This window comes from Staurois parvus, unplaced genomic scaffold, assembly GCF_062004578.1.
Source record: "Staurois parvus isolate SC_StPar_1 unplaced genomic scaffold, SC_StPar_1.0 ptg000866l, whole genome shotgun sequence".
In the NCBI taxonomy this organism is placed as follows: domain Eukaryota; kingdom Metazoa; phylum Chordata; class Amphibia; order Anura; family Ranidae; genus Staurois; species Staurois parvus.
In genome coordinates, this window is record NW_028318662.1 from 2,027,601 (window position 1) to 2,054,422 (window position 26,822).

Sequence of the window (26,822 nt, forward strand, 5' to 3'; positions counted from 1 at the left end):
CTCTGAAGTTCTTCCACAAAGAGGTGCATGAAGGACTTATCTCGAACAAGAATGCAATGCAAGGGTTAAACGTGCAGGGAAGTTGACAGGAGATGCGGCTATATTGCTCTTGCTACGGGTAACCAGTGAAGTGGTGTGAGTGCGAGAGCAACCAGCCAGAGGGAAGGTCGGTACCTGGTGTGGGAGACTGTCACCCCAGTAGCGAGGGGGGGGGTTGAGTTGGCGAGCTTGACCACCTCCCTAACGGAAGATACCCTTTGAGACCAACATTGCGGCATGGAGATCTGAGTTCTTGAGAGATAGCGAGGTAACAAGCTCTGGCGATGCTGGTGAGTGGGACATAGGTTCCTCAGTGTCCTATCGGAACTTCTACCCTGTACTCATTCCCTTGGAAGGAAGGCAGATATCTGGGCCCATTATTATGAAGGGGACTTCTATGTTTCTATAATTTCCCTCCACAAACCCCCAGATCCTTTTTTGGGGACAGGAAGTGGGGAAGAGGACCTCACATGAGGACAAGGTGCCTTGCAAGGGTGTTACTTAGCTTTCTCCCCTTGCAAGGTACCCTCCCATTGTGACCTGCTATGTTGTAAGAAGGAGGGGAGAGTGCAGTCTCGCTGCTCTTTCTTTCCTGGCCACCCAGGCTACATGCCTAAATAAGGGTCTGGTATAAAGGGTAACCCCACACATATTTTTGTCTGCTGTCCCTTTAGCCACTTGCCCACTTACCCCTCTTAATGACCAGGCCTCTTTTTGCTACTCGGCGCTGCACTAAATCAACTGATAATTGCGCAGTCATGCAATGCTGTACCCAAATGAAATTTACGTCCTTTTTTTCACACAAATAGAGCTTTCTTTTGGTGGTATTTGATCACCCGTGCGCTTTTTATTTTTTGCGCTATAAACAAAAAAAGTTGAGAATTTTTTTTTTGTGAAGAAAACAATATTTTCTCATTTCTGTCATAAAAAATATCCAAAAAAACTCACATTTCGTCATAAATTTAGGCCAAAATGTATTCTGCTATGTTTTTGGTTAAAAAAATCCCAAAAAAGTACAGTATACCGTATATACTCGAGTATAAGCCGACCCGAATATAAACCGAGGTACCTAATTTTACCACAAAAAACTGGGAAAAACTATTGACTCGAGTATAAGCCGAGGGTGGGAAATGAGGCACCTACTAGTCAATGTAAAAAATAAAGATAGAGAATAGTGCCCCATCATTGGTGTCCGTGGGAGGAATAGTGCCCCATCATTGGTGTCAGTGGGAGGAATAGTGCCCCATCATTGGTGTCAGTGGGAGGAATAGTGCCCCATCATTGGTGTCAGAGCAACGAATCGTGCCCCATCATTGGTGTCAGTGGGAGGAATAGCACCCCATCATTGGTATCAGTGGGAGGAATAGGGCCCCATCATTGGTGTCAGTGGGAGGAATAGCGCCCCATCATTGGTGTCAGTGGGAGGAATAGCGCCCCATCATTGGTGTCATTGGGAGGAATAGCGCCCCATCATTGGTGTCAGTGGGAGGAATAGCGCCCCATCATTGGTGTCAGTGGGAGGAATAGTGTCCCAACATTGGTGTCAGTGGGAGGAATAGTACTCCGTCAGTGGGGAGAGGAATAGTGCCCCATCGTTGGTATCAGTGGGGGGGAGGAAGAGTGCCCCATCGTTGGTGTCAGTGGGAGGAATAGTGCCCCATCGTTGGTGTCAGTGGGAGGAATAATGCCCCATCATTAGTATCAGTGACACCAATGATGGGGCACTATTCCTCCCACTGACACCAATGACACTTGCTGACTCCTGTTCTAGTATGGTACTGCTGCAGCCAGCATATGTGGTTGCAGCAGCACCTCTGCACTGCACACTTACCCTCACTCGATTTTCGCGGGTCCGCTCGGCTCCGCCTCCTCGCCCGTGATTGGCCGCCTGTGTGCCTTTCCTGAGCTACAGTTCTGGCGGCCAATCACCGGTGAGGAGGTGGAGCCGAGCGGCAGGAGTGAGGGAGTGGCCGGAGTGACTAAAGGAGCAGCGCTTCCTGGATGGATCGTCGTGGGAGCCAGGTAAGAGACTGCAGCCCTCTGCCAACCCCTGTACTTGGTGACTCGAGTATAAGCCGAGGGGGCCGTTTTTCAGTACAAAAAATGTGCTGAAAAACTCGGCTTATACTCGAGTATATACGGTATATTTATTGCTTTGTGTGAAAGTTATAGCATCTACAAACTATGGTATAGATAATGGAATTTACACAGCTTTTACTTTGACTGCCCATCACATTTCTTGAGGTGCTAAAATACCAGGATAGTACAAACACCCCCAAATGACCCCTTTTCGGAAAGTAGACACCCTAAGCTATATACTGAGAGGCATATTGAGTCCATGGAAGATTTTTTTTTCCCCCACAAGTTTCTGGAAAATTACAAAATTATTATTTTTTTTACATAAAGTTGTCATTTAAATGATATACAGTGGGGATCAAAAGTTTGGGCACCCCAGCTAAAAATTTGTATTAATGTGCATAAAGAAGCTAAGGAAAGATGGAAAAATCTCCAAAAGGCATCAAATTACAGATTAGACATTCTTATAATATGTCAACAAAAGTTAGATTTTATTTCCATCATTTACACTTTCAAAATAACAGAAAACAAAAAAATGGCGTCTGCAAAAGTTTGGGCACCCTGCAGAATTTATAGCATGCACTGCCCCCTTTGCAAAGCTGAGACCTGCCAGTGTCATGGATTGTTCTCAATCATCGTCTGGGAAGACCAGGTGATGTCAATCTCAAAGGATTTAAATGCCCAGACTCATCTGACCTTGCCCCAACAATCAGCACCATGGGTTCTTCTAAGCAGTTGTCTAGAAAACTGAAACTGAAAATAGTTGACGCTCACAAAGCTGGAGAAGGCTATAAGAAGATAGCAAAGCGTTTTCAGATGTCAATATCCTCTGTTCGGAATGTAATTAAGAAATGGCAGTCATCAGGAACAGTGGAAGTTAAAGCAAGATCTGGAAGACCAAGAAAAATATCAGACAGAACAGCTCGCAGGATTGTGAGAAAAACAATTCAAAACCCACGTTTGACTGCACGATCCCTCCTGAAAGATCTGGCAGACACTGGAGTTGTGGTACACTATTCCACTATAAAGAGATACTTGTACAAATATGGTCTTCATGGAAGAGCCATCAGAAGAAAACTCTTCTACGTCCTCACCACAAAAATCATCGTTTGAACTTTGCAAATGAACATATAGACAAGCCTGATGCATTTTGGAAACAAGTTCTGTGGACCGATGAGGTTAAAATTGAACTTTTTGGCCGGAATGAGCAAAGGTACGTTTGGAGAAGAAGGGGCACAGAATTTAATGAAAAGAACCTCTGTCCAACTGTTAAGCATGGGGTTGGATCAATCATGCTTTGGGGTTGTGTTGCAGCCAGTAGCACAGGGAACATCTCACGAGTAGAAGGAAAAATGGATTCAATAAAATTTCAGCAAATTTTGGATGGTAACTTGATGCCATCTGTGAAAAAGCTGAAGTTAAAGAGAGGATGGCTTCTACAAATGGATAATGATCCTAAACACACCTCGAAATCCACGGGGGATTACATCAAGAGGCGTAAACTGAAGATTTTGCCATGGCCTTCACAATCTCCTAACCTCAACATAATTGAAAATCTATGGATAGACCTTAAAAGAGCAGTGCGTGACAGACAGCCCAAAAATCTCAAAGAGCTGGAAGACTTTTGTAAGGAAGAATGGGCAAAGATACCTCAAACAAGAATTGAAAGACTCTTGGCTAGCTACAAAAAGCGTTTACAAGCTGTGATACTTGCCAAAGGGGGCAGTACAAGATATTAACTCTGCAGGGTGCCCAAACTTTTACAGACGCCATTTTTTTGTTTTCTGTTATTTTGAAAGTGTAAATGATGGAAATAAAATCTAACTTTTGTTGACATATTATAAGAATGTCTGATCTGTAATTTGATGCCTTTTGGAGATTTTTCCATCTTTCCTTGGCTTCTTTATGCACATTAATACAAATTTTTAGCTGGGGTGCCCAAACTTTTGATCCCCACTGTATTTCTCACACAACCAATGGTCATATGTGGAATTACACACCAAAATACATTTTGCTACTTCTACCGAGTATGGGGATACCACATGTGTGAGACTTTTTGGGAGCCTAGCCACATACAGGAACCTGAAATCCAATGACCACTTTGAAAGCCTGAAGGTGCGTAACTTCCTTATTTCACTTCCTCACTACCTATCACAGTTTCGAAGGCCCTAAAATGCCAGGATAGCACCAAATCCCCCCCCCCCCCCACATGACCCCTTTTTGGAAAGTAGACACCCCAAGGAATTTAAAAAGAGGCATGGTGAGTATTTTGCAGATCTCATTTTTTCTCACAAGGTTTTGAAATATAAAAAAAGAAAAGCACAGTGGGCAGCACAGTGGCTAAATGATTAGCACTTCCGCCTGGCAGTACTAGGATCGCTGGTTCGAATCCCAACCATGGCACCTCCTGCCTGGAGTTTGCAAGTTCTTCCTGTCTCTGCGTGGGTTTCCTCCAGGTACTCCGGTATCCTCCCACACTCCAAAGACATGCTGGTAGGTTAATTGGATCCTGTCTAAATTGGCCCTAGTATGTGTATGTATGAATGTGAGTTAGGGACCTTAGATTGCGCGCCCCTTGAGGGTTAGATACTGATGTGAATGTACAATATATATATGTAAAGCGTGTGTAAATTGACGGCCCTATATATGTACCTGAAATAAATAAATAAAAAGGAAAAATGTTTTGGGTTTTTTTCTTCATTTTCCAAAAACTTGTGGCAACAAACGAGATCTGCAAAATACTCACCATGCTTCTTATCAATTTCCTTGAGGTATCTACTTTCCAAAAAGTGGTCATTTGGGTGGGTTTGGTGCTATCCTTGCATTTCAGGGCCTCCGACACTGTGATAGGTAGTGAGGAAGTGTAATGAGGAAATAAAGCCCTTTAAAAGCCTGAAGGTGCTTATTGGATTTTTGGGGTACTGTACCTAAACTGCCAAAACGTCTCCCACATGTGGTACCTCCATACTCAGGAGAAGTAGCAGAATGTATTTTGGGGAGTAATTCCACATATACCCATAGCATGTGTGAGCAATAAATCATTTAAGTGACAATTTTGTGTAAAAAAAACAAAAACAAACTTTTTTTGTTTATCATTTTCCAAAAAACTTGTGGTAAACAAATAAATTCTTCTATTGATTCAACATGCCTCTCAGCAAATAGTTTGAAGGGTGTCTACTTTCCAAAAAGGAGTTGTTTTGGGGGGTGGGGGCATTTTATGCCCAGCATTAGAAGTTTATGCCACACATCATTCACTCTTCTAACCACCTTAAGACAAAGACTTTTCTGACACTTTTGTTCACATGAAAAAAATCAGTATTTTTGGCTAGGAAATTAATTTAAACCCCAAATATTATATATTTTTTTTTAAGCAAACACCCTAGTGAATAAAATGGTGGGTGCTGCAATTTTTTCTGTCACATAGTACTCGCACAGCGATTTTTCGAACAGTTTTTTTTAAAAAAATACACTTTTTACTTTTAATGCACAAAACCACGATATATTGGCCAATTATTTGATAAAATATAAAAGATGATGGTATGCCGAGTAAATAGATACCAAACATGACATGCTTTAAAACTGCGCATGCCCCGTGCAATGGTGACAAACTGCATACGTTTTTAATATCCATAGGCAACGTTTTAAAAGCCTTTACAAGCTACCATTTTAGATTTACAGAGGAGGTCTAGTGTTAGAACTACTGCCCTTGATCTGGCGTTCGTGGCGATACCTCACATGCATGGTGCAACTGCTTTTTCCATACTGGCACAGGATCAAGGCTCACAAACGCAGGTGCGCGTGGGGGGGGGGGGGGGGGCTTGAGTACTTTTTTTTTTTCTTACTTTTTCTTTTTTTTAAGTTTTATTTTGATTTTTTTTTATTATTTTTACACTGTCTCTTTTTTTTTTATCACGTTTAATGCTAACACAGGAATGCAAATATCTCCTATAATTTCAATGGGCATTGTCATATATTCTTTTTTGAGAAATCTGGGTTCTATCAGACTCTAGATATCTCCTCTGCCTTTACATTATCTAATCAAACAAAGATCGGTGTGATCAGATGCTTTCCCAATTTACAAATGGTGCTGTTTATATCCTGCGAAACTGAAGTGATTAAATGCTCGTAGCTTTTGATTTCTTAGGCTATAGAGATGATTGGCACCATTCTGGTCTCTATTCAGCTGTATGGTCAGCTGGCAGAAACACCGGCTGCATTCTCAGGTTCCCCCGATGGCACGGGACTGCCTGAGAAGGCAGCGGGGGAGGGGGCATTGTCTCCTGCTGCTTGTAAAAGCAATCCTGCAGCTAATTAGCCACTAAAATTGCTTTTACATGAAAGCCAATCGCCAGCTGAAAAAAATTATACCAGGATGATGCCTGCAGCTGTAGGCATCATCCTGGTATAACCATTCAAAGTCCAGTAATGTTACAGTACGTCGCTGGTCCTTGTTGGGTATATATGCTATGTTCTTTTTTTTTTTTTTTTTTTTTTTGTATGCAGCCTGTGGACTGAATGAAAAAAGAAATCTCTGCCAAGAAAAAAGCGTGTGGTATGCCCACCGTTAAAATATACCGCCCTGCATCCACCCACTTCTAACGGTGAGCACACATTAGGTCACACTTTGCCACATGCGCCAGTTCCAAGATTGTACAAATGTCTAAATAGTGGCAGGCTTAAATAAAAATTGTCCACGTATAAGTGGTACCCCATATGGAAAAAGGATAACACCAAGTCCCAAACTTTCTTGCCACTGCTCCCCATGTAGTCTGGGCATCCGGGGGCTCCACGTGGCTATCTTTTCCCTTGTAAATCCGAAACCTATAAGTATGGCCTGTTGTCCTCTCACTTCTACATCTTGACCCCATATCTGACACGCTTGCTGGGGAGAAATTGTTTGAATGCAAGGTGGCCAGAAAAATTAATGAGGGACTCTTCAACACCAATTTTTTGCTGGGGAGTATAGACATCTGCTAATTTTTGGTTTCCATGCGAATGGTTTGAATTTTGGTTGACAACGATACATTGTTGTGCATATAAAATGCTTTGATCCACAATCAATGCATACAGATCCTCTGTGAAAAACAGCTCCAAAAAAACAAGGGGAGTAGTTAAATTTGCTATTTCCACCTGAATTCCGGGTTGGGCAGTGAATGCGGGAAGTACGGGTGCTGCAGAATTTGTGGGTTGCCAATCGGAAGGATACTAGGAGCTCTATGGGCATGTGTGCGAATTCTTGGTGGTTGTGGGACAATACTTGTGCTCGCCACCTCACCAGCTTGTACTGCACTTATGGGACTCGCCACGTTGCCAAGTCATACTGCAGTGCTGGTATTATTATTATTATACAGAATTTATATAGCACCAACAGTTTGCTCAGTGCTTTACAATATAATTGGAGACAATACAGCAACAATACAGTTCAATACAAGAGGGTTAGGAGGGCCTGATCCTGGGAGCTTACAATCTAAGAGGTATGTGAAAGACCAGGATGTACTAAACCGCTGGTGCTTGCCAGTTCACCAAAAGGCACTCTGCTGCATATGAGAGTCATCAAAATTTACCGGCAAGTGCTAACAGAGATCAGGCCTGATTCTGCCAACACTGCGGTTTTGTGTACAATGTATCAAGGGACAGTGACCTACTGACACCGTACTTGCTGAGGGAGAAGGGGGGGGGGTAAGCGTAGGAGCTAAACGCAGGTGCTGGCAGGTGCGTGGGCTGATCCTGCTAACGCTGCATTTTTGAGGACGCTATACTAATGTGAACACTGGTATGGTATAGTGCTGATCTGATAAAAGATAATAATCCATTCAGACACTATACTAGCAATGGAGGTTTATTGTGTATGAGCGTCTTTCTGGCAATCGAGGGGTTAAATGTGATGACTGGTGTACTGACAGGCAATCTGATGCCATCTGGGAGGGGGGTGAAAACCACGGGAGCGCAAATCACATATATATGTATGTATGTATGTATGTATATATATATATATATATATATATATATATATATATATATATATATATATATATATATATATATATATATATATACAGTTGCAAGAAAAAGTATGTGAACCCCTTGGGATTACGTGGAGTTTTGCATGAATTAGGCATAAAATGTGCTCTGAACGTCATCTAAGTCACCACAATAGAAGAACACAGTCTGCTGAACATAATACTACGCAAACATTACATGTTGCCATGGTTTAATTGCACATAACATGTAAACATTCACAGTGCAGGGAGGAAAAAGTATGTGAGGCCCTAGCTTAATGACTTCTCCCAGAGCTAATTGGAGCCAGGAGTGAGCCAACCTTGACTCCAATCAGCGTGATGATATTGGATGTGTTGCTGACAGCTGTCCTGCCCTTAAAAAACACACACCTGTTTTGGGTTTACTGGTTTCAAGAAGCACTGTCTGATGTGAACCATGCCTCGCAGAAAAGAGCTCTCAGAAGACCTACCATCAAGAATTGTTGACTTGCATGAAGCTGGAAAGGGTTACAAAAGTATCTCCAAAAGCCTTGATGTTCATGTGTCCACAGCAAGACAGACTGTGTACAAATGGAGAAAGTTTATCACTGTTGCTACTCTCCCTAGGCGCGGTCGTCCTGTAAAAATGACTGCAAGAGCACAGCGCAGAATGCTGCATGAGGTAAAGAAGAATCCCAGAGTGTCAGCTAAAGACCTACAGAAATCTCTGGCACATGCTAACATTTTTGTTGACACATCTACAATAAGGAAAACATTAAACAAGAATGGAGTACATGGGAGGACACCACGGAGGAAGCCATTGCTGTCCAAAAAGAAGATTGCAGCACGTTTGAAGTTTGCAAAAGAGCACCTGGATGTTCCACAGCACTACTGGTAAAATGTACTGTGGACAGATGAAACCAAGATTGAGTTGTTTGGGAAGAACACACAACACTATGTGTGGAGAAAAAAAGGCACAGCACACCAACATCAAAACCTCATCCCCACTGTAAAACATGGCGAAGGAAGCATCATGGTTTGGGGCTGCTTTGCTGCCTCAAGGCCCGGACGGATTGTTGTCATTGATGGGAAAATGAATTCCAGAGTTTATCAAGACATTTTGCAGGAAAACGTACAACCATCTGTCCGCCAACTGAAGCTCCGCAGAGGATGGGTGATGCAACAGGACAATGACCCAAAGCATACAAGTCATTCAACAAAACAATGGCTGCAACAGCACAGAATACGCCTTCTGGAGTGGTCCAGTCAGAGTCCTGACCTCAACCCGATTGAAATGCTGTGGCATGACCTTAAGAGAGCGATTCACACAAGACATCCCAAGAATATTGCTACACTGAAACAGTTTTGTGAAGAGGAGTGGTCCAAAATGACTCCAGATCGTTGTGCAGTTCTGATCTGCAACTACAGGAAACGTTTGGTTGAGGTTATTGCTGTCAAAGGAGGGTCAACCAGTTATTAAGTCCAAAGGTTCACATACTTTTTCCTCCCTGCACTATGAATGTTTACATGTTATGTGCAATTAAACCATGGCAACATGTAATGTTTGTGTAGTATTATGTTCAGCAGACTGTGTTCTTCTATTGTTGTGACTTAGATGACGTTCAGAGCACATTTTATGCCCAATTCATGCAAAACTCCACGTAATCCCAAGGGGTTCACATACTTTTTCTTGCAACTGTATATATGATTTTGCACACCTGTGCCGCCCTGTAGCAGTATTTCTGCTATAGTGCGGTCAGTAAGTGGTTACATAAGCGGCGCTGTGTTACTTTAACTGACAATTGCGCGGTCATGCAACTCTGCACCAAAATTAAATTTACATCTTTTTTTCCCCACGAATTGAGCTTTCTTTTGGTGGTTTTTGATCGCCTGTATGTTTTTTATTTTTTGCGCTATAAAAATAAAAGCCTGACCATTTTGAGAAAAAAAATATTTTGGACTTTTTGCTATAAAACATGTCCAGTAAAAAAATGTAAAAATCAAATTTCGGCATAAATTTTGGCGAAAATGTATTCTGCGATATGTCTTTGCTAAAAAAAAAAATCCCAATATGTGTAAATTAATTGGTTTACGTTAAAGTTGTAGCGTTTACAAATGGCGGTATAGAGACTGAATTTATGGCGGCAAACAGCGACTTATGGCGGGACTGAGGGACTGTGGCGGACATTCTGACACTGAGGGGGAACTGTCTTGGGGTCACTGACATCCCCAGTGACACCAATACAGTGATCAGGGCAAAAAAAAACACTGGCACTGTACTAATGGCACTGGGGAGGAAGGGGTTAACTTTTGGAGACAATCAAAGGGTTAACTGTGTGAGGAGAGTGTTTCACTAGGGGGCGGGGGTGTGTACCTCTCTTACACACTGTTCCAGGAGGCTGTGATCAGCGATCCCAGAACAGTGAACTGAAAGCTGACAGGGAGGAAAGCACCATTGAAAACAATGCAGCCTTCCTCTCTGTCAGTGATTGCTGGCATTCGCCGGGCTCCAGCGGCCGCAATCGGTGCCGCGAGTAGGCCGGTCACGCGCCTCGCTCATGCCCCCTACCCCGGAATGCAGGATCACTTTTACATACCTGATCCTGCGCACTGGGGCCGCCTTGTAGCAGTATTTGTACTGCGGGCGGTCCCCTAGTGGTTAACCACTTCCATACAGGGCACGTTTACCCCCTTCCTGCCCAGGCCAATTTTCAGATTTCAGCACTGTCACACTTTGAATGATAATTGTGCTGTCATACAACACTGTACCCAAACTATAGTTTTATCATTTTCTTCACACAACTAGAGCTTTCTTTTGGTGGTATTTAATCACCACTGGGGTTTTTATTTTTTGCTAAATTAACAAAAAAAAAAAAAAAAGTTTTGAAATATTTCTGTTATAAAAGTTTGCAAATAAATAATTGTTCTTCATATATTTAGGCCAAGATGTATTCTGCTACATTTCTTTGCTGAAAATAACCCAAATTAGTATTTATTATTTAGTCTGTAGGAAAGTTATAGAGTTCTCAAACTATGGGATATATCTGAAAAGACAGCCAATCTAATTTCCTGAGGTCCAAGAATGTCAGAACAGTACAGATATCCCACAAATGACCCCTTTTTGCAAAGTACATATTTCATAACAGGCAGTTGAAGTTGTAATTTTTTTTGTCATAATTTTTTGGAAAATGAAGAAATTAAAAAAAATTATTTTCACCATTTTGTTTTTACATACTGTCACCAGTGCAGTACAGCATCATCATATAACTGGTATGGCGGTGATCAGGGACACTGACTGTTGACAGTACAAAAAAAAAATTATAATTTTTTTTTTTATTACATTTATTTCTCTTTTTTAAGATTTTTTTTCATATTGCACTATGACCAAAGTAGTATAATGTTACCAGTAACCAGTAGTAACATTATACTACTTTGGGGAATTGATCAGTATTTTTGTTTTTTTACCTTACCTGTGTTCTCCATCTCCCTAAACTCCTCACTGTACTCAGGGTACTGCAGCTCTGGCTCTTTTTCTCCTTCTCCACCTATTCCCTGGTCAAATAGGCTGGCCTATGATTAGCTGTAATTTAGCCCCGTCCACTGGACCAGGGAATAGAAAAATGGAAGAGCTTTCAGTATCTTGAAGACTCCAGAGAGAAGAACACAAGTAAGCATTATAGAGGTGAGACAGAGTGTTAATTACTACTGCACTCTTTTCTCTGTGTCACTACTGAACTCTTCACCACTTACTTCTCACCCCTGAACTCTTTAATAAGTGATGTAGTAATAAATTACACAGAGTTCAGGGGTCAGGAGTAAGTAATGCAGAGTTCAGGGGTCAGCAGTAAGTGAAACAGAGGTAATTAGTATGTGACACAGAACTCAGGGGTCAAGAGTAAGTGACAGAGTTTGGGGGACAGAAAAAGTTGACACAAATGTCAGTAGTACGTAATGCAGAGTTCAAGGGTCAGGAATATGTGATGCAGAGTTCAGGGGTCAGGAGAAAGTGGTTCAGGGGTCAGCAAAAAGTGACACAGAGGTCGTTAGGAAGTGACACAGAATTCAGGGGTCAGGAGTCAGTGATGCAGAGTTCAGGGTCGGGAGCAGGTGACACAGAGATCAGGGGTCTTTAGTAAGTGACTCACAGTTCAGGGGGCAGTCGTAAATGATGCCGAGTTCAGAGTTCAGTAATGAGTTGGAGTCAATAGTAATGCAGAGTTCAGGAGCCAGTGGTAAGTGACCAGAGTGAAGGGATCAGAAGTAAATGACAGAGTTCAGAGGTCAGTAGTAAGTCAGTTACCTACTACGAACCACTGAACAAGTGCTTCAACGTCTAATGTTGGGTCCTGCCCCCCCAATGTACCTTCACAGATACTGTGCTCTACATTTCCCTATTCAGCACTGTATCATTCTTTACTATATACAGTAAGTTACCTCTGACTCTATTTGACAACATCCCTTTAAGCAATGCCCAGTATTGAGTGCATTCACTACCCATAGGACCCAATTTATAGTCTCACACACAGGCCCACTGCTTTCATACAACACCCCATACCCTGGAGATTAAAATGATGGTTTTTGCATTTTTTTATATCATATGATGTTAGCACCCCCCAATTTATCAAACACACATATTGGGTAAAAATATAATAAAGTTAATTTTAGTGCACAGAAAGATTATCCAATTTTTAGTAAAATTTAAAAGATGAGGTTGTGATGAGTGAGTGGATACCAAACATGTCAAGCCTAAAATTGCACGTGCCCATGAAACACTGACTAAATTCAGTACCCAAAATTGTGTAGATTGCTAATATCACAGTGTTGGATTTAATTATGTATTACCCTTCCTGTGTAGCACTACCCCCTTGGAAGTCGCTAGAAGTCTTTGGACCCCTATAGTCTTGCACAGCCAAACAACACGTATCTTCACACAGGCTTGCATCCAGAATCAAAATATCAGTCATTGAGATTTGGTTTTGTTGTTTTATTTAGGGGATTTGAACTGAGGCAGGGTTAGGGGTGTACAGGAAACCCAAGGAAACTGATGAACTGAGTACAACTTCCTGGAACTATTTACAAGCCTTTACTGCAACACAGTCTTTGTTGGAGAGCTAGCCAGCATCTCCTTAACGTACCACCACAGATCCTCCTCTTCATCCAGCAATCTGGAGGTATCCCTGAACAGGGGATCTGGTGTCTGTTACTTTAAAAGTGGACAGTCCCAAATAGACATGAAATCTGGTTTCCCACCACAGTGTTCAATCCTCACAGATCCTCTCTTGTACCGCTGATAGGTTGATGGCTGCTACCAGGCCTTTAAGCTTGGCCACTTATTCCCTGCCATACAGGTGGTCCTCATTCTGGGGCAAGTGAAACTCTGAGCTTCTCTTTTTCCAGCTCCAGGCCTCCAGGTAGGCCCCATCCCACTGGACCTTCTTGCAACCTCCTGCCTTCAGCCTCATATCTTCATCACTGTCTTCCACCCAAACTCTCCTGCAGCTGAGCAGGCTCCAACACTTTTAAGAGTGTCCCAGCTCCTTTCCAACCTCCTGTTGGGGATTGGCTAGGATCCTTCAAGACTGAAAGCCAGCCATTCCTCAAATCCACTCATTGCCTCTAGGGCTTCCTCAAAAGCCCTAGAGCAGGGGGAAATTACAGAGGGGCTGGGCTGCAGAGCCTCTCAACTCCTGACCACAATTTAATCTTCCGACTACTCAGCCTTCCTCACTGACAATCAGGACTCTAGCTCCTCCTATCTAAACTAGGAGGGTGCTACACCTGTCTCTGGGAGGGACTTTGAAACCACAGAAGCGGGAAGTGGAGAGAGAGGAGCTTACACCATGTGTCTACCATGTGTGTTCTGATAGAAGCTGCATTACTGCAAAACTGTATTTTATCCAAACCAGAAGCAGAGACTATTAAGTAATCGTTCCTATGTTCTGGCTGTTTAACTGTGGTTGCTCATAACTTCATGATGTGAATCCTAGTGGCAGACAAGTCTCTGTCCTGTTGCTGCTATATCATATGCACAGTGCCAGATAGCTAGATCTGTGCTACTGTATGTATGTATGTAGTGGTCACCTTCCAGCATAATAGTAAGTGAACATGTTTATTGCAGTGGAGTTTATACGCAGCTAAAGGATAAGTTCACCTTTTACAAAATAAAAATATACTGTATATAAAAAGAATGGTCCACAAAGGAAATAAGTTCATGCAATGTATTAAAAAAATATATACAGGTGTACCTCGGTTTACAAACGCCTCAGTTAACGTAATTTTCGGTTTATGAAAATAAAAATCAATTGAAAATTATGCCTCAGTTTACAAATTTTTCAAGAATTTTTTTCGCAATACGAAGTGTATGTCGGTGCCGATTTTTAAATGCAACTGACGGCTTTTTTTTTTCTTCACTATAGCTCACAGAATTAGCTGTAACTTTCCCCGGAGCTAAAGGATACTTTTCTTTCATCTCGGGAAACAAACTAAAATGAAACATTGTTTCTTTTACATCGGGGAAATAAACTAAAAGGAAACTTTCTTTCTTTTAGCTGGGGGGAAAGTGACAGCTGATTCTCTGAGCTATAGTGAAGAAAATAAAATACAGTAATTGCATTTAGAAACCGACACTGACCTATAGTGACAGCTACTTTTTAAAACTTTTTTCTAACCTAGATTGTAAGCTCGAAAGAGCAGGGCCCTCAAACCCCTCGTGTATTGTTTTGTTACTGTATTGTCTCATGTTCTGTCCCCCACTATAATGTACAGCGCTGAGCAAACCTTTTAGCTCTATATAAATACTGTATAATAATAATAATAATGACCTGCGGAACGGATTAATTGGTTTTCAATGCATTCCTATAGGAAATCGCGTTTCGGTTTACAAATTTTTTGCATTACAAAACGTCCCTGAGAACGCATTAAATTTGTAAACCGTAGTACACCTGTACTGTATATGCAATACATACAGGTGTTGTCTGATCGCTTTGAGCCATACTATGATCCCAAACAGATGGTTGCTGACTACCGTATGTCAGGTAATAAAGAAGGGAAAGATATTTCCACTTTTATTATTCGATTACATTTACTCTTGTCAGCAGGGCTGGATTTTCCAATAAGCACTGTAGGCATATGCCTACAGGTGCCGATGCCTCTCCAGGGGCAGACTGGGCTGGGGGCAGGGTGGCAATTGCCATAAAAAGGCCACACCACATGTGGTCAGGCCGATGCCTGAGTGACATTGTACAGGCTGTGGATTCATAAAGGCAACACACCACTCTCATCATCCTGAGCAGTTCTTGCTGGTGACAGAGGCAGCACCTCATGAGGGCCCGAGGTCAGTAGAAGGCCACATGAGAGGCAGAAATAATTTAGGCAGCAAGGACCATGGAGGAGGCTGACTAGGACCGGCCACCGCCGACTATGTCACTTGCAGCGGGCTTGACAGCGGGACATCGGACTCCCGCCCGGCCTACGTCCTGCTTCCGGAAAAACCACAGAGACCAATCTGACCAGCCCAGGCTTCCACCAGCCCACTCACTGCTGGCCACTCCGATTGCCTGACACCCTGGACATGCAGTTCTCTCCCCCCGGCTGGTTGGGTTGGTCTCTGTGGTTTTCCCGGAAGCAGGCAGTAGGCCGGGTGGGAGTCTGAGGATGTGATTTCTGGTTGCCATGGCAACCTGGCATCTGGAAAAATATGTACTGTATATATTAATGTGTAAAGATGCATATTATTATCTGGATGGAACATAGATTGCTAATGCAAATGTTTTCTGAGCAGGTGTAAAGTGTGCTGATTGTAGGGTGGTGGTTTTCCTTAAAAAAAAAAAAAAAAACAGCAATCAGTCTGGCAGGCTCCTTCTTCACTAGGAATGTCATGCTGCATGAGGCAGCAGTGTGTGTACAGATACACTGTGTTTGTGTTCAGATACTCTGCATCTGTGTTCTGGACTGTCTGGCTGTATGATAGGCAACCTGCGCAGGCAATTGCCTGAGAGTTGTGAAAGTCTGTCTGGAAGCATACTGAGAAATAAAGTATTCTAATTATTACAGTCTATGCGAAGACAGACTGTGGATCCAACCAGACTAAAGTAGTGAGGAGGCTGTAATTTTCTTTTTTGTCCTGTGTGATGCTGAGTCTGTGCATGGAAAATCTGATGTAAAATCACTTTTGTACAGACTATAAAGTGGGCAAAAAAGCCTTAAAGGCACATTTGGTGAGTGGCATGTGTTCTTAAAGTTCTACCCTTTACTCAGGAGACAGAGGTGTGGTTCAGTAGTTTCAATGAGATGTGAGTGTACTTTAGTATGTAGGGAGATGCAATATGGAAAGCTCGCACGGCAGTAAGGCAAGTGCATTGCTTGTGGTGCAGCGATACTAAACAAGGTAACCTGGTTCAGCAAAGGTCTGTAGTTTCCCATCATGTTTGCTTGGATGTCTGCAGTCATCCCTAGCAACCATGGGAAAATCCCCGTAAAGCCAGCAGGGGGTGAAAATGTGAATGTTCCTGCTGATGTTTTGCCCTGGGGTGTATTTGTTGAAAAACTGTGCCTGTAGGAAGCACTGAAAATTATTACTGCACCTTCTTTGCTTTCACTGGTCTATGATGTAATTTAAGTAAGTTTATTCAGCAACTTTTCTTTCTACACCCCGCAGAGGAAGATCAGAGTCTGCCTTGACCCATGGAGGATTTCAGATATGAAAGTATTAGAATTACCAATTGTACTGATTTGATCTGAGGTGTAGATTGTGACGACATTCGCCCACCACTTCACCCCAGGAAATTAGAGAATGCCTTGTACAGTGTTGTGAAAAAGTATTTGCCCCCTTCCTGATTATTTTTTTTTCATATTAATCGCTCTTAAGTTATTCAGATCACCAAACACATTTTAATATTACACAAAGATAAACCCGGTAAAATGCAAAATGCAGTTTTTCATTATTAAGGGGAAAAAGCTGCTCAAACCTTCACACGTGAGAAAGTAATCACCACCTTTCCTTACTAAATCATGAATGAACTGTGATTAACCACATTTTTTGGAAAGCTGAGTTTTTTTTACTTTCCACACCCAGGCCTGGTTACTGCCAGACCTGTTGAATCAAAAAATCACTTAAATAGAAGCTGTCTGACAAAGCGAAGCTTGTTAAAAGATCTCAAAAAGCAGCACATCATTCTGCGATCTAAAGAAACTCAAGAAGAGATTAGAAACAAAGTACTTGACGTATCACTCTGCAAAGGATTACAAAGCTATTTCTAAAGGCTTTGGGACTCCAGCGATCCACGGTGAGAGACATTATCCAAAATTGAAAAAACTTGGAACAGTAGTGAACCTTCCTAGGGGTGGTCGGCCTACTAAAATTACTTCAGGAGCACAACGAGAACTCACCAGGAGGTCATAAAGGACCCATAACAACATCTAAAGAACTGTAGGCCTTACATCCCTCAGCTACGGTCAGTGTTCATGATTCAATAATAAGAAAAAGACTGGGCAAATATGTCACAGTTCAAAGGCAAAAGCCACTGCTGACCAAAAGGAACACAAAGGCTCACACTTGTCAAAAAAAATCTTGATTATCTCCAAAACTTTTGGGCAAATATTCTGTGGACTGATGAGACAAAAGTTGAACTTTTTGAAAGGTGTGTGTCCCATTACATCTGGCTTAAAACTAACACAGCATTTCATGAAAAGAACATCATACCAACAGTCAAACATGGTGGAGGTAGTTTGATGGTTTGGGGCTGCTTTGCTGCTTCAGGACCTGGACAACTTGCCATAATTGATGGAGCCATCAATTCTGCACTCTTCCAGAAAATCCAGAAGGAGAATGTCCGGCCATTAGTTTGTGACCTCAAGCTCAAGCGCTCTTGGGTTATGCAGCAGGACAATGATCCAAAACACATCAGCAAGTCCACTTCTGAATGGCTCAAAAAGCAAAGAAATTAAAAAGGTTTTGGAGTGGCTTAGTCAAAGTTCGGATATAAATCTAATTGAGATGCAGTGGCATGACCTTAAACAGGCCATTCATGCTCGAAAACCCTCCAATATGGCTGAATTAAAACAACTGTGCAAAGAGTGGGTCAAATTCCTCCAGAGCGATGTGAAAGACCCATTGCCAGTTATCCAAATAGTTTGATTCCAAGGATGGCACAACCAGTTGTTAGCTTTAGGGGGAAATTACTTTTCCACATAGGGTCAGGCAGGTATGGACAGCTTTTTCCCATAATAAATTAAATAATTTTTTAAAAACTGTATTTTGTATATACTTTGGTTATATTTATGTAATTTAAAAATTTTTTTGGTGATCTGAATCATTTACATGTGACAAAAATATGCAAAAAAAAAAAAAAAAATCAAGAAGGGAGCAAATGCTTTTTCACAGTACTGTGTTTACAGATAAAATTACTAGGCTGCCGTCGATGGAACGTTTTAGGTTTTTTCAGATTTCACATTATCTACGCCCGCTTTGGTCTGATTAACTGGAACATTACAAGGTGACCCATATAAAAGGGGTGTATGCAGGGGTATTTCCCTTATACAGGCTGATATTGGGCATACCCCCCAAGTTTTCCTATATGTCTTACTGGGAGCTGGACCTTGGGGAGGACAAAGATTTAAATTTATGGCATAAGTGCTTTCTAAGATCCTACCCTAGAATTATGAATGTGTCTCTGATGGAAGCTAATTTGAAAATACTCACCTGAGGGTACCTAGTTCTTACATGTTTAGCTAAAATGTACCCCTCTGCTTCCACTCTTTGTTTTTGAGGGTATGATTTGTAAGGGTCTATGTACCATATATGGTGGGAATGTCCACGGATTCATAGTTTTTGGAATGGAGTCTTTGCCCGAGATACATTGGAAAGCTCATGGCCGTGACTGAGCATCCTTTTGACTGTTAATTTTTCTTTGTTGGTTCTATGCTGTGCTTTAGGGGGCAAGTTACTTGGATGGCATGGTCATGCGCACAGTTCCCTTCCCTTTGTTATTTCATACTATTTTTAGATCAGCTGGACTTTGACAACTGGGCTGTGTACTCTTGTGCAATTTCATGTTATCTACATTTTGTTTTATGCAAAAGGCTATTTTTATTCAAATGTTGGCTTTATATTCTGTTAAAATGGCAATAAAAAATATTGGAAGTAAAATTACAAGGCTGTTCCTAAACAGCTAAGATGCATATGACCAGCTCTGTTGTTTTTCTGGTTAAAAAAAGGAAGTGTCTAGCACTTGTGCAGAGCGACAGCACAGCTTACTGTATGCAGCATAAACTGCTGCTGTGTATTACAGCATCCACCAAGGACCGACTGTTCTACACAAAAGCCTACACAAAAACCCTTACAATGCTAAGCATTCATTTGAACCAAACTGGTCGAAACAAACTTTTTAAATTTCTTATTTGATGAAGGCCCTTCCTACAGCGCAGCTTCAGCAGCAGCCAGAAGCCAAAAGAGGTAACTGTATTTTGCACATGCTGTAATCTGTACTGATTAAATGAAGGTCCTTTACCTTACCCTTTCTTCAGTGCAGCAGCATCAACCAGGCAGTGGCAGTCAGGAGGCATGGAGTGGATCTGGACTGAGGAGGTTCCACACACCTGACCCAAATGCTGCTAGGGCAAACGTGTAATTCATTGCAAGGATGTGGGGCAGTCCTAGCTCCAGAGCATGGTATTGGGGGGGGGGAGAGCCTTGGCACCCTCTTTAAGTGGCGCTCAGGGTATGCGCCATAGCTGCTATAACCTGGAAACATTACTGGGAGGAATATCAAATTCAAAAAGAAAAGAGGAGCTGACAGAGTCAATTTAACCCCAGCACTCTCAAATGAAGACAGTGACACCTACAGCAGTGGTTGGTAAGACTTTCTTACTGGGACTGCTAAAACAATCATCAAAGAGACTAGCAGTGAATTTGTCTACTGTGGGAGAGAACCAAGTTGGTGGACATGCTTGGTATCTGGCGAGAGCAAATGAGTCACATGAGGGTCCCCAGAAGGATCTTAATAGTAGATATGGGGTTTCCCTTTATGCCCTATATATTGAAAGAAATGTGTAACTTTTCAATGTTTAGCCATTGTATACCTCTATGTCACCTCCTCTGTCAGATGGCCTGAGAGACGGAGTACAAATAATTGGCATATGGTGTTACTGGTGGTGCAGTACCTTTTGAGGTGGAGCTAAAGAGACGTTTATGTAGGATTTACATTCCCAAATTCAAGAGCCCATATATACTTCTAATAAAGTGTTTGAAAATATGTCCCCTTCCAAACCAAAAATAGGTAAAAGATTTGGATTAGAGAAAACACCTGAAAAGGAGCTTTATATGTTTATTTGTGTCAGGTGCTAGAAACCTTCCCATCCTTTTGGATTAATGCTAATGTGAGACTCCAAAATGCCCTGACAGTTGAAAGTGATTACAAGACCATGTTAGTTTCATATCCACCTGTCAAGGTCCTACCTTTTCCCAGAGGTTATGTTACTCCATGTGCTAGCATCCATCTTGGATTTCTGCTGAGCATGATGGGAATCTTTTATGCCTTCAGGTCTCTGAGGTCCATCCCCCAGAGGGGTGTGGCTGAGTACATATAAGCCTGGGATCTGCACATGCTCTTTGCACTTGTGTCTTGTGTCTTTGTCTTGCTACAGCTCTGTGTATACGCTCGTGACTCTTCTGGTATTCTGACTCGGCTTGTGACTAAGACCATTCTCTGCGTTTCCCTTTGATCTGACCTTCTGTTGCTGAACCCGGCCCGTGACCTGTGATTCTCTGTCTACTGTTCTGTACTGTTTTGTCCCGTTGTTATTGACCCGGCTTGTCTGACTACGCTATTGTCATTCTCACCAACTACACGCCATTGGCGGCGGCCATTACCGCAGCTGGGGTGTCTCGGGGGCCGCGACCTGGTCCCTGGTTGCGTCAAGTCCATCCCCACCATCAGGGGCCCTGGTGAAGGGCAGCCTGGGACTTAGACTCCGCGCCCTGAGGGACTTCAGTCTGTTGGTGGTGGTTGTCGTCAGCCAGTGCGTTACCCTGCCACTAGGCCTACCTGTCCGTTCCACAGCCCTGCCCTGACATTACACAAGTGCCATGAATCCTGACGGTGCAGGTACGCCTTCACTTCCTATGTTGGTTGCCAGACTGGATCAACAGGATCTCCTGTTGGATCAGTTCGCTCAGGCGTTGCAAACTCTGCTGGCACGCACCGCGCACCTTACTCCTGGTGTTATTAGGCCGGTTGTCACTCCGGTGGTCGCTCCCGCTGCTGTTCCGCTTGCTGTGCCTACCGCCGCGGCTGATGCGGCACCCGCGGTGTCCAGAGGTATGACCGGTTCAGCCCCTCTTCCACAGCGCTTTGGGGGTGAGCCGAGTCAGTGTCGTGGGTTCCTTAACCAGGTGGGGATTTACTTTGAATTAATCCCCTACGCTTTTCCGACTGAGAGGTCAAAGGTGGGTTTCCTCATCTCACTACTCTCAGACAAGGCCTTGGCCTGGGCGAATCCCTTATGGGAGAGGAATGACCCCGTGATTCACGAGTTTTCCGGTTTTGTCGATGCCTTCCGTAGGGTATTCGATGTACCGGCTCGCTCCGCCTCGGCTGCCAAGCTGCTCATGTCTATGCATCAGGGTTCACGGACCGTGGCCGAGTACGCCATAGAGTTTCGTACCCTGGCAGCAGAGGTGGGTTGGAACAATGAGGCTCTGGTGGCTGCGTTTTCTCAGGGTCTTTCTGATGCATTGAAGGACGAGATCGCAGCCAAGGAATTGCCTGTGGAGCTGGAAGCACTAATTTCCTTCCTGATCCTGATTGATACCAGGCTCAGGGAGAGGCCTTCACTCAAGGAACGCCTGCGGAGGCCTTCCAATCGACTGGCACCTGCGTTTTCTATCCCACCCATTCCTCCCTCTCCTCCCACGCCTCCTGGGGATAGATTGTCTGGTGGTGAGCCCATGCAGCTGGGGTTTGCTCGCCTTTCCGAGGGAGAGCGGGCCGCTCGGCGTCGGGAAGGTCGCTGCCTGTACTGTGGTCTTGGTGGGCACTTTCGGCTGTCCTGTCCGGTCCGTCCGGGAAACGCTCGCACCTGAGATCCTGTCGGGGACAGATCTTGGGTGGAGTCTCCTCGTCCCCGGCGTTCCGCAGAGATAAGCCACTGATCACCGTTGTCCTCTCTTGGGCGGAGGGCTCGGTGACGGCCCAGGCGTTGGTAGATTCTGGGGCTGGCGGGTTGTTTATGGACAGCTCGTTTGCTGCCCAGCACTCCATTCCCCTGCAGGCTCGAGTTACCCCATTGGTTCTCGAGGCGATAGATGGCAGGCCCCTGCAACCACCGCAGGTTACCCACGAGACTATGCCAGTTGAGGTAGCTATTGGGGCTGTTCACAGGGAGTTGGCCTGTTTCCAGGTGATTTCTTCTCCGCACTATTCGGTGGTTTTGGGGTATCCCTGGCTCCAGATGCACAATCCAACCTTCAATTGGCAAACTGCCGAGATTCTCTCGTGGTCTTCACAGTGTGGGGCCGGGTGCATCCGTGGGCCGGTTAAGGTGTTGTGTGCCTCCTCAGACTCTGCGTTGCCCACTGATTATGGGGAGTACCAGGACGTGTTTGATAAGGTACGCGCTGGTGCCTTACCTGCTCATCGTCCTTACGACTGCGCCATATCCTTGCAACCCGGTGCCACTCCTCCGCGTGGCAGGGTGTATCCTCTCTCGGTTGCGGAGAATAAGGCCATGGAGGAGTACGTTGCGGATGCGCTTTCCCGGGGGCACATTCGTAAGTCTACTTCCCCAGCAGGAGCGGGCTTTTTCTTTGTAAAGAAGAAGGGTGGTGAATTGAGGCCTTGCATCGATTATAGGGGTCTCAATCGAATCACCACTAAGAATGCCTACCCGATTCCCTTGATTACTGAGTTGTTCGACCGCCTTAAGGGGGCAACAGTCTTTACCAAACTTGACCTTAGGGCGGCGTACAACCTCGTACGGATCAAACAGGGGGATGAGTGGAAGACCGCGTTTAACACCAGAACCGGTCACTACGAATACCTGGTGATGCCCTTCGGGTTGTGTAACGCGCCCGCAGTTTTTCAGGAATTCATAAATGATGTCCTTCGTGACTTGTTGCAGCAGTGCGTGGTAGTTTACTTGGATGACATCCTGGTTTACTCTGCCTCCATGGAGTCCCATATCCAGGATGTCAAGCAGGTGCTGCAACGATTACGTGAGAACGAACTTTTTTGTAAACTTGAGAAGTGCGAATTCCATCGATCCCAAGTTGCCTTTTTAGGCTACATCATTTCTGCGGAGGGATTCTCCATGGACCCTCAGAAGGTTTCGGCAGTTCTGCAGTGGCCTCGTCCCAATGGCCTTCGGCCTATTCAGCGCTTTTTAGGTTTTGCCAACTACTATCGGAAATTCATCAGAAATTTCTCCACGCTGGCAAAACCTCTCTCAGACCTAACCAAGAAGGGCAGCAATCCTCACGAGTGGCCATCCGAGGCCATCGTAGCTTTTGAGGCTCTGAAATCCGCCTTCGCTTCGGCTCCGATACTGTCTCATCCCAATCCTGGATTGCCCTTCGTCCTTGAGGTTGATGCATCCGAGACAGGAGTAGGCGCTCTCCTGTCTCAACGTCGGTCGCCCGATGGACCCCTACTTCCCTGTGGGTTCTACTCCAGGAAGCTTTCCTCTGCAGAGTGCAACTACCAGATTGGAGATAGGGAGTTGTTGGCAATCATTCTGGCTCTCAAGGAATGGAGGCACCTGCTCGAGGGCTCCGCAGTTCCGGTCCTCATTCTTACCGATCATAAGAACCTGACTTATCTTTCGGAGGCCAAAAGATTGACACCCCGTCAAGCCAGATGGGCCTTGTTCTTGTCACGGTTCAACTATGTGGTCTCCTATTTGCCTGGTTCCAAGAATGTCAGGGCTGATGCATTATCGCGGCAATACTCTGAGTTGTCCAGGGAGGACTCTGAGCCAACCTCGGTCATACCTCCGGATCATATCCTGGCTGCCATTCGTACCAGTCTGACTTCTCCCCTTGGGGAGCAGATTTTGGCGGCTCAAACTGACGCTCCTCCCGAGAGACCGGAGGGTAGATGTTTTGTACCCGAGGGGTTGCGCACCCGTCTGCTGCGTACCTACCATAACTCCAAAACTGCCGGGCATCCGGGGAGGAACCAGTTGTCTTGGGTCGTCTCTCGGTTGTTCTGGTGGCCAACTCTCCGTGCCGACATCGCCTCTTATGTAGCGGCATGTTCGATCTGTGCCCAGAATAAATCTCCACGGCATCTTCCAATGGGTCTTCTGCAACCCATTCCCAATGGGGAGCGTCCTTGGTCACACCTGGGCATGGACTTTATTGTAGACCTCCCTGTGTCTCGGGGTCATACGGTCATCCTCATGGTCGTCGATCGTTTTTCCAAAATGTGCCATTGTATTCCACTCAGGAAATTACCAACAGCGCAAGAACTGGCCACGGTCTTTTCCAGGGAGATTTTTCGCCTGCATGGGTTGCCCAAGGTGATTGTCTCGGACCGCGGGAGTCAGTTCGTGTCCAGATTCTGGCGCGCCTTCTGCTCCCAGTTGGGTATTAGTCTCTCCTTTTCTTCAGCCTACCACCCGCAGTCCAATGGGGCTGCGGAGCGTTCCAATCAGGCCTTAGAACAATTCCTTCGGTGTTATATCTCGGACCATCAGGACGATTGGGCCGATCTCCTGCCTTGGGCTGAGTTTGCCAGGAACTCAGCGGTCAACTCCTCCTCCGGGATGTCCCCCTTCATGGCCAACTATGGGTACCAACCCGCGGTATTACCTGAGAGGTTCTCACCACAGGACATTCCGGCTGTGGAGAACCATCTTGCTGCCCTGCGTTCTTCATGGGGGCAGATCCAGAGGGCTTTGAGGGACTCGGCTCAGCGTCAGAAGTTCCAGGCTGATCGCAGACGGTTGCCCGCTCCTTCATACCAGGTCGGCGATCGGGTGTGGTTGTCTACTCGTAACCTCAATCTTCGGGTGCCCACACCCAAACTAGCTCCCCGTTTTGTCGGTCCTTTTCGCATTCTCCGCAAGGTGAATCCGGTGGCCTATGCCCTTGCCCTTCCACCTGGGATGCGGATCTCCAATATCTTTCATGTATCACTGTTGAAACCTCTGATCTGCAATCGCTTCACTACCTCTCTGCCTCGGCCCCGTCCCATTCGGGTTGACGGTCATGAGGAGTATGAGGTGAGCCGGATCCTGGACTCTCGATTGGTGCGCGGCCGATTACAGTTCCTGGTTCATTGGCGCGGTTATGGTCCCGAGGAGCGTTCCTGGGTTCCTTCCGCGGATGTCCATGCTCCTGCCCTCCTCCGCGCGTTTCATACCCGCTTTCCTCGGAAACCTTTTGTTGAGCCGCGGAGGGGGAGGGGCCCTTGAGGAGGAGGTACTGTCAAGGTCCTACCTTTTCCCAGAGGTTATGTTACTCCATGTGCTAGCATCCATCTTGGATTTCTGCTGAGCATGATGGGAATCTTTTATGCCTTCAGGTCTCTGAGGTCCATCCCCCAGAGGGGTGTGGCTGAGTACATATAAGCCTGGGATCTGCACATGCTCTTTGCACTTGTGTCTTGTGTCTTTGTCTTGCTACAGCTCTGTGTATACGCTCGTGACTCTTCTGGTATTCTGACTCGGCTTGTGACTAAGACCATTCTCTGCGTTTCCCTTTGATCTGACCTTCTGTTGCTGAACCCGGCCCGTGACCTGTGATTCTCTGTCTACTGTTCTGTACTGTTTTGTCCCGTTGTTATTGACCCGGCTTGTCTGACTACGCTATTGTCATTCTCACCAACTACACGCCATTGGCGGCGGCCATTACCGCAGCTGGGGTGTCTCGGGGGCCGCGACCTGGTCCCTGGTTGCGTCAAGTCCATCCCCACCATCAGGGGCCCTGGTGAAGGGCAGCCTGGGACTTAGACTCCGCGCCCTGAGGGACTTCAGTCTGTTGGTGGTGGTTGTCGTCAGCCAGTGCGTTACCCTGCCACTAGGCCTACCTGTCCGTTCCACAGCCCTGCCCTGACACCACCCCTCCATGGAGAGTCCCCATGATGGTGGTAGATGGCACAAATGTCTTGAGAATAGGTGTCAAGACTAACTATCTCTAGAAGAGTGGTACTGCATGGTGCAGCAACATGTGGCTTGTCTGGGTTTAAAGGTAGACAACCTGACCTGACCTGAGAGTGATGAAATTCTGTCTAGAGGCAGTCTAAAGCATGTAGTAGTCCACTTAGCCAGGAGGCTGAATTATTACAGTCGGCGCAGAGACAAATTCTGATTCCAAATGAAACTAAGGGAGGTTGTAATTTACTTTTGTGTTATATGTGATGCTGAACCCGTGTGGGAAAATCCCTTAAAAACAAGTTTTGCAAGTAGACTGTATCATTTTTACCCTTGATGGTAATCCTTGCTCTATCTATCTATCTATCTATCTATCTATGATTTTTTATATCGTTATGAAACAGTGATATAGTGAATTAAGTGTATAATATTGAAGTTATCTGTAGTACTGTTTATTTATTACAGGTACTTTTACAGTGCAGACAATTCAGTGCTTTGCATATTGGTCAATAAATCATTTACATTAATCCCTGTCCTCAAGGAGCTTACAATTAAAGTTCCCTAACTCACATGCATATATACACATACTAGGGCCAAGGTAACATCTTTGTTGGGATTCATTTATTTACTGATTTGATT

The 26,822-nt window shown here is 44.7% G+C and overlaps 1 protein-coding gene across 18 annotated transcripts in view; it reads left to right on the top strand.

Moving 5' to 3' along the window:
- Positions 1-26,822, top strand: part of LOC149443234 (neurexin-2-like) — a 2,355,461-nt gene that overhangs the window by 1,935,554 nt on the left and 393,085 nt on the right. The gene's annotated exons all lie outside the window — the stretch shown is intronic.